This window comes from Lactuca virosa, chromosome 9 (genome assembly GCF_052849685.1).
Source record: "Lactuca virosa cultivar CGN04683 chromosome 9, Lactuca_virosa_CGN04683_v6, whole genome shotgun sequence".
NCBI lineage: Eukaryota > Viridiplantae > Streptophyta > Magnoliopsida > Asterales > Asteraceae > Lactuca > Lactuca virosa.
In genome coordinates this window covers 40,754,805-40,764,808 of record NC_136434.1, presented here as the reverse complement: position 1 = coordinate 40,764,808, position 10,004 = coordinate 40,754,805, and positions in this window count along the sequence as shown.

Below are 10,004 nucleotides of genomic sequence, written 5' to 3'. Positions count from 1 at the left end.
ACTTTTAAGTTGGTATAAAAACGTTATTTATATGTATGAAAAAGTTTTTTTATACATAAAACATTTTTATATTAAAAAAACATATATTATACATCTAAAATGAATATAAAAATGAAGAGATTTTTAAACATATTTATATAGTACCTAAGATCAAATGAAATAACTTTTCAATCCTCATACCATCTATTTTTTAAGGGTAAAAGTCATAATTTTTTTTATGTTTGCACCAAAAAAAGGCATGAAACGATCCCAATATCACACGTGCCAAGTAATGCAACCAAAAGTTGGTGATGTGCCATAAGTATAATGTTAGTGGTGAACATTGTTGACATCATTGATACGGGTACAATATCTTACGTGCAATATGCCACTTTCTGAAAATGCAAATAATAATACCCTACTGCCAAATTACTCCCTCCTTCTTCCTGTTCCGTTCTCCGCGGTTGGGATTACTTTTCTCGCCTAAAATCTTTATATTAATGGTGGCGAAAGGGGATTGATGAGCATAAATCCAAACTCGACAACAAATATTTTTTGACTCCTTTCTTTCGTCATCCTCCTCATTGGCCTTTTCCTCTTAAATTTCTCTCCGAAATAATAAATATGTATGAAAAAGTTTTTTTTATATATAAAGTGTTTTTATATTTATAAGACATATTATATATATATATATATATATATATATATATATATATATATAAATGAAGAGATTTTTGAACATATTTATATAGCACCTAGAACAAATGAAATAACTTTTCCACCCTCGTATCATCTATTTTTTAAGGGTAAAGGTCATAGCTTTATTATATCCTGCACCAAAAAAGGCATGAAACGATGCATATTTCACACGTACCAAATAATGTAACTTTGAAATTTGGTGATGTGGTATAATTATAATGTTAGTGGTGAGTATTTTTGACATCATTGATATGGATACAATATCTTACATGGAATATGCCGTTCTCCGAAAATGTAAATAATAATACCCCACTGCCACAACACCTGCCTCCTCTTCCCGTTCCGTTCTCCGTCGTTGGGGTTATTTTTCTCGCTTATACTTTACATATTAATGGTGGCGGAAGGGGATTGATGAGCATAAATCCAAGCTCCCCAACAAATATTCCTCGACTCCTTTCTTTCGTCATCCTCCTCATTGGCTTTTCCCTCTTAAATTTCTCTCCAAAATAATTAAGAATAATTAACACCGATACAAATTTGGGAACACCATGGATGCACCATGTACAATCCTAAACCTCTTCTTTCACCAAATCTTTGCAAAATATAAAGATAACTTTGGTTCTGCATACTATAACCGACAAACACCGCTTGTTATTCACAATTTCCTAACACTAGAAAAGAGAGCGAGTGGAGAAAAACAATTATGGTAGTTCTAACTACATAATAGGAATTCATGCGGAAAATCGTATATTTCATTTTTATGTCTAAATACAAAAAAAAAACATCTACCATAATAGAAAATTATAATTATTTGAAAAATATTTTTGATTCATAAGCAATACACACACATATATATATATATATATATATATATATATATATATATATATATATATATATAAAACATTTCCGCTTTCACTACATTATTATAAACTAGTTAACACTGTAATATAATTACTATATATATATATATATATATATATATATATATATATATATATAATTTGAAAAGTCATGAGAAACTTTTCAAATTATATATATATATATATATATATATATATATATATATATATATATATATATATACCTAATTAAAAAACTATAAATATTTGAGAAATTTTTTTGATTCATAAGTACAAAATATATATTCGATTATATTTTGTGAATTAGTTCATATACAAAGGTATGCAATTAAAATACAATGAAAGGTATATTGTTAAAAAATAAATAAGTCGTTATTGTCATTTAATAAGTAAAAAATTCGTGCTAAATTACAAAGTATATCTTAAATATTGATGCTTTTTCCTTTCAATACATTCATTTACATTCATTTGAAACTCTTATGACTTTTTAATTTTTTTCTAACAATATTAATTCATTTGAAACTCCAATTACTGGTTAATTTCTTTATAATAATATGATAAATTAATAAAATAATGTTATAGAAATACAAAAAAAATATTTACCTAAATCTGAAGTTATAATTGTTTGAAAAAATATCTACATAAACGTGAAATTATAATTGTTTGAAAAATAATTTTGATTCATAAACACAAAATATGCACTCGATTATATTTTTTATAAATGAGTTCAGTTTGTAATGAAGTTTTTAATCATGAAAATATACATAAAATAACTTTCTATATTACATAGCTTTATAGGATTTAACAAAAAAGTTACTCAAGAAAAACTTACTTTTTTGGATAAGAACTTACTAGATTATTGAAATGTAATTATTGAAAAATAATTTTTTTAGATAACTTTATATATTTATTTTATTTCATTAATATGTTTTTTGCAAAATAGAATTATTGACAAATAGATAAAGGAGTTTGATTAAAATGTCATCTACTCACATCATTGGATATATATGAGTTGAACCGGTCCGAGTTTGATTAATATATGAGTATTTAGGCTGAGTTGGGCAAACACGCCGTGGTTGGAGACCGAGTCTGAGTAACTTTGCTAGTATTTGGTTGAGTTTGTCAAATTTTACAACCCTATAACTAATATAGTTTTAAGTTCAAACCTTATAAAAGATGTTTATATTATCATATTTTCTAATAATGATAATATTTAAGATAACTTCTTAATTTGGTAAGAAATTATTATTTAATAGATAACAATGACAACTTAGTTGCTTTTAACAATTTATATTTCTTTCTATTTTAACTACGTTACTTTAGTTGCTTTTAACAATTTATATTTCTTTCTATTTTAACTACGTTACTTCAAATGTACGCAACATCTCCAAGTTCCAACCTTCTCTGTTATGATATTGTAAAACATAATGATAATATTAAAAATCATCTTTTAGGTTTATTATAAAGTTATTATTTAATTGTTAAAAACAATGATTTAGTTATTTTTAATATAACATATTTTTTTCCTATTTTAACTATGTATAAAATATTTTATACATGCACAACGCGTGAGCATTCACCGAGTGAATAATATATTGGTTTAAGTAACTACAAAATATGAATGCATCTTTAAAATACTATTACTATAACTACTACATATTTTTCTCATAATATATTACTTTTTTAGTTATACCTCATTAAGGCATTCGATTCTATAAAAGGTTAATGCCATAAGATTCGCTAAGTTTGCACGAAAGCGAAATATTCAATTTCCCCCTTTTGTAAATTTTACCCAATTACCACGATTACCAACTGATTTCCTACGCACATGGCACACCATATAGGCGCTGATTAGTTGTTTCCAGCTGACATGTCTCACTAATATGGGCAACTCCTTTGCTTGAATAAAAATAAATAAATGGAGACATGAACGAATGTTGTGGGAATTGAACACCCCGACATTGACTAGGAAATCCAGCGCCTTATCATTTTTAATTTGATTATTTTCTTGATTGCTAGTATTATTATTTTTATTATTAATATTATTGTTGTTATTATTATTATTATTATTATTATTATTATTATTATTATTATTATTATTATTATTCACATTCTAATTATAAAATATTTTAATATATATATATATATATATATATATATATATATATATATATTTAAATATGTTTCAAATATATAAAAATACTTTTTAGGCTATAACTATGAAATACGTGTTTAAAATGTTCTTAAATACATATAAATACATTTTTAGAATATATATATATATATATATATATATATATATATATATAAAATAAATATGTATACACATATTTTTATACATATCTATACATATTTATAAGTATTTATATATTTTCAAAATGTTTTTATATGATGAAAACGTATAAATACATATAAATACATTTTGACACGTGCCAAGTAATGTAATCGAAAGTTGGTGATGTGGCATAAGCATAATATTAGTGGTGAGCATTGCCGGCATCATTGATGTGGGTACAATATCTTACATAGGATATGCCGATGTACGTAAATGCAAATAATAATACCCCACTGCCACAACACCTCTGTCCTTTTCCCGTTCCGCTCGCCGCCGTTGGGATTTCTTTTCTCGCCTATACTCTACATATTAGTGGTGGCGGAAGGGGATTGATGAGCATAAATCCAAACTCCCCAACAAATATTTCTCGACTCCTTTCTTTCGTCATCCTCCTCATTGCCTTTTTCCTCTTAAATTTCTCTCAAGAATAATTAAGAATAATTAACACTGATACAAATTTGGGAACACCATGGATGCCCCATGTAAAATCCTAAACCTCTTCTTTCACCAAATCTTTGCTATATATAGCGAGAACTTTGGTTCACCTTACTATAACCAACAAACACCGATGGTTATTCACAATTTCCTATCACCAGAAAAGAGAGCGAGCGGGGAGAAACAATTGTGGTTCCAATTCTGACTACAAAATGGGAATGCATGCCGAAAACCGTATATTTCATTTGTATGTATAAATACAAAAAAACATCTACCAAAACATGAAATTATCGTTATTTGAAAAATAGTTTTGGTTCATAAGCAATATATATATATATATATATATATATATATATATATATATATATATATATATATATATATATACACTTAGTTGCATTTTATATATGAGTTTATTTTACAATTAATTTTTGAATCATGAAAATACATAAACGAACTTTCTATAGTACGTAGCTTTACGTGAGTTATGATTTTGGGAATTAATAAAAGGTTATTCAATAAAAACTTACGAGATTATTGAAAAATAGAATTATTGAACAATAACTTTTTTGAATAATATTAAATTATATCTCATTAAATTTATACACTCTATAAAGGGTTAACACCATAAAATCTATTAGGTTTACAAGAAAAATCCGGATTTACCCTTTTGTATATTTTAGGTTCACTAAAGCCGCATGTTGGTAAAATGTTTGGTAACTAGTTGCCAACACACGTGGCATGCCACATAGGCGATGATTATGCATTTCCAGCTGACATGACACTGATTAAGCGCAACTCCTTTATTTAAATAAAAATGAAAAAAATGGAGAGAAGAACGGATGTAGTGGGAATCAAACACCCCGACCTCGGCCTAGGAAACCAAGCGCCTTAACCATAACGCTCAAGTCATATTTGTGTAGATATTCCTAACCTTTTACTTATAATGTATATAATTGATATTATCGTTATTGTTACTTTGATTATTTTCTTGATTATTATTATTACTAATATTATTGTGATTAGTATTATTGCCATTATTAGTATTATTATTATGATTATATATATATATATATATATATATATATATATATATATATATATATATATATAATGCATAATTAAGGCGATACATGTTGGAACCAATGAAAACATTAAAACACATCACTTTAGAGTAACTACATAACTAACTTCCGCAATACATTATATATCTATATCTATATCTATCTATCTATCTATCTATCTATCTATCTATCTATCTATATCTATCTATATCTATATCTTATAAAGCTAGCATTTTTTCTTGAACCTCATTCATTTGAAACTCCCAAGACCCATTTTCTTTGAACGTCATGCATTTGAAACTGTCAAGACTATTCAACTTATACAAATTAATTTATGATTAATTGAAATATTATGATTTGTGACTCTTAAAACTCTTCAAATCTTGTTATTTAATTGATGATTTAAATGAAATATTTAGCCTATATAAGAAATTTGTAGATTACATATTGCATGTATGTCAACACAAAATGATAGATTATATTTGTAGGGTTTGAAGAGTTATGTGAGTGGTTCCATGGATGTAAGAAAGCAATTGGAACTTTTCCAAATATAAATTCATGTAAACTCAAATTGGGTGCATGTAAAGTTTTAGATATTAACCAATGTTTAAATTTAGGTATGTTTGTAAAGGTATACTTGAGATCATTTTTTAAGTTTATTTGTTATGCATCTTTCTATAATCATAGGATGATGAAGTGGGATTGATACTTACTTCTCACGAGCTTTTGGTAAGTCAACCATCAAGCTATTTATCAGTTAGAGAAATTAACTTTGTTAACATGTATGTATCTTTGTGATGTTTCTCTTTTTTTTATGTTAATAAAATATACTCTATGTACAAGAGAACATTATTCAACATGTATTTTATGTTATGTATATACTATGTTAGTTTCTATCGCTTATTTTGTTGTAAATAACATCGATGGAGTTTTTTATAATTGATTTTGATGAAAAGAGTTTACAATTATTATTCCAAATTGTTGGTGATAATGTCGAGTTAGAACGAATCATTTTTAATATGATATAAATTTATTGTTGAAAACCAATGATTATGTGTGTTATAGAAATGAATTATTTATCTTCTACTAAAACTTATATGGATGTACCAAATTCTAAATGTTTTTATAGTAATAAAAACAAATTATCTTATTACATTTATCAATTTCCTTTTTCCCTATTCGTTCTTTATCGTAAAGGAAAAGTAAAATAAATAAAATATTAATATTTTCATAAGAAAATATAAGTGATAAAAATATACCTCAAGTGTAACACTCTACCTCCCCTAACCTACTCTTAACATATGCTACCTCAGTCCCAAATTAATTGTCCATATTTGACTTTTCAAGTCTTTATTCTTCAAATTGACTTTACATATTTTTCTTTTTGATAGATAATACTTGATGCACAATATATGAATGGATTGTATTTTAAATGTCTTTTCATTGTTATAACTTTCATCATGTAATATATAACACAAATAAAAATATTTAAGGTCAAATTTGAAGAAAAAAGACTTCAAAAGTCAAAAGTGGACAATTTATTTGGGATGGAGGGAGTATATATTTTTTTAAAGATTGGTCGTAGTATATAACAATTATTATAATTTTAAAATTCAAATCAACATTTTATTTGGACCGTTCATTCTTTTCCAATATTTCATAGCTTTAAGGAAAAAATGAAAGTACAATAAAAAGTATGATAGTTTTTTGTAAATATAATAATGAAAATTTTCAAACAAGTAGTTTTTAATAAGTAAAAAGTAATAATTGTTTAAAGTAATGAAAAACTAAAGAATAGATTATATTATATTAAAAAATTATTCTTATTTGAAATAATAATGATAATAATAATAATATAGAAAATAAAAAATATTCAAATAAATTATTTATAAATTAGTTAAAAATACTTATAGTTTAAAATAATTTTAAATAAAAACCTTAATTCAATTTGATTTAATATCTTTCTTATCCTATACTTAAAATTATTATAATATTAGTTGCAACTTAGTATAAAAATTATTCTTTCAATGATAAATACTTATAATATTGTTTTTTATAACATATAATTGTTAATATTTATATTACATTATTGGGCACAAATCAAGATTTTAAAACTCCCATTACAACTCAATAGTTTTTTTATTTAAATGTAATTATGATTTCAAATTTAATGTAATTTGCCTTTATATTTTCCAGTACATTCAAAAGTTTTTTAAACTTATGGTTATTAATGTGCAATGCTTTTTTATTTTCCATTTATTTATTATACACATTGTATATATATTAGTAGTATATAAGTAAGTTTTGATTAAAAAAATAATATGTTTGAAAAGATTTGTGATTCAAAATGGAAGAGTTGAAAGAAAAGTTTTGTCGAATAAGTGGTTATTTCAACATAATTTTTTATAACAATGTTTATATATATCAAATGTATGTTGATTTCTAAATATTTATTTTGAATGATTTATAAGTGTTTAATAAGTTTGTTTGATGTAAATGTTATAATGTTATAGTGTTTTTGTTTTATTAAAAGCTATAGTGTTTTTCATACTATTTGTTATTTGTTTTATATACAAATCGGCATACGTTTTATATATAATTTTCAAAACTTAAAACGTTCAATTAAATCATCAAAAGTTGTAGTATTTATTTTTTTCATACTACTTTGTTTTTTTTATACATAGAAATCAGTATATGTTTGATATATAATTTACACAACATAAAACGGTCTATAAAATCATGAATTAATAGTGGAAATAACTAATGATATGAATTTATTAAAATTAATATGTTAATATAGAGTTTGTTTTCCTATTGACATTGGTTTTATATGTATAAATATTAAATCACAATTTGTTAAATGTTATTATTTTAATTAAATAATTATATTCACGCGCAACGCGCAGACATTTGACTAGTTAATGTATAAAGAAATGGACATGTGTCACTTGATCATTGGTTCCAACTTATGTTGCTCTAGTTATGCATTTTCTATTGACCCTACTAATATATATATATATATATATATATATATATATATATATATATATATATACACACGCACACACACACATACAATTTTAGATATATAAAATAATTTTTAAAGGTATAAATACATATAACTACAAAATATGTTTTAAAAATGTATAATTACATATAAATACATTTTTAGAATATATAAATACGTATAAATGTATATATACACACGTTTTAAAAATAAATAAATACCTGTACACATATGTATATGCATATTTATACATATTTATTTGTATTTATACATTTTGAAAATGTTTTTATATGTTTAAACGTACAAGTACATATAAATATGTATAAATATGTTTATATATATATATATATATATATATATATATATATATATATATATACACACACACATGCATGATATCCCTATTCTAATAAAAGAATAGACTGATTGTCCTTTTGCCATGTGCCACCTTATTAGGCCTCATAATTAATGTCATTCACATGTATATCCATTTCAAATTTCAAAATTTAAATTTTCCACTCTAATTTCATTAAATTAAATAACATTAAAATTAAAATAAAAATAAAATTAATACAGATTATAATGTCACGTACTTATTTAAATCAACGTTTATAATTTTATGTAATTAAAAAATATATTTTAATTAATAATTTATTTAAAATAATTGATTAATAATTTTGAGTTTTTACAATGAAAGTTTAATTAATTTTATAACCGTGGTTCCCACGGGTTATAAGCTAGTAATTAAATATATACACATACACACACGCACGATAAAATTAAATAGTTTGAGTCATGCATTGGACATGCATGACTGAAAAGCTACAATTTTTATCATCCTTTGGGTAAAAGAAGACCCTATGGTCAGTACAGATCTCACGATGTGAGGATTAAGCATGTCACGTCGTGAGAATATTAGCCATCCCGACTATTTTGTTAGGATTAGGTCACGATGTGACTCAGGATGTGGTCGCGACGTGACAAGGATTGGAATCATATTGATGGACTGAGTTGACCTACTGAGTCGGGACTAGGTCGAGTTGGTGCTTACGACGTGACCATGAGCTAGTCAGGACGTAAGGACCAACTGTTGGAGTTTGGACCATTGACTTTGGGCCTTAGTTAGGTTTTGGGCCTTGGATTGTTTGTTGCATGAGTTGGTCCTTTTTGGGCCTTGGGGTCCATTATTGTGTTATTGGGCCAGATTTGGTTAGGCCCATTTTGGGAAGGGTAAAATGGGCTTTTATCTTAGGGGTCTGGATTTAGGATTTAGGCCCAGAGTTATGGTTTATAACCTATTTCTGATTAGGGTGTTTTGTTTGTGTTCAGTGTGGGATCTTCCGGTTCGGTAGCTGAGCTTTTAGTTACTTATCAGCGGACCGAGCTGAGTTTTCTCACTTTATCAATGGGTCGAAGGCAATAAGGTCGACCCATTATATGTGATATAAGATGATAGCTATATTTGTGATATATGTACGAAAGACCAGGATTTGGCCCCTGGCAACTGTATGAAAGACCAGGATATGGTCCTGACATCTGTATGAAAGACCAAGATCTGGCATCTGGCAACTGTATGCAAGACCGAGATTTGGCCCTCGACAGGAAATTACTTGTAAGACTAT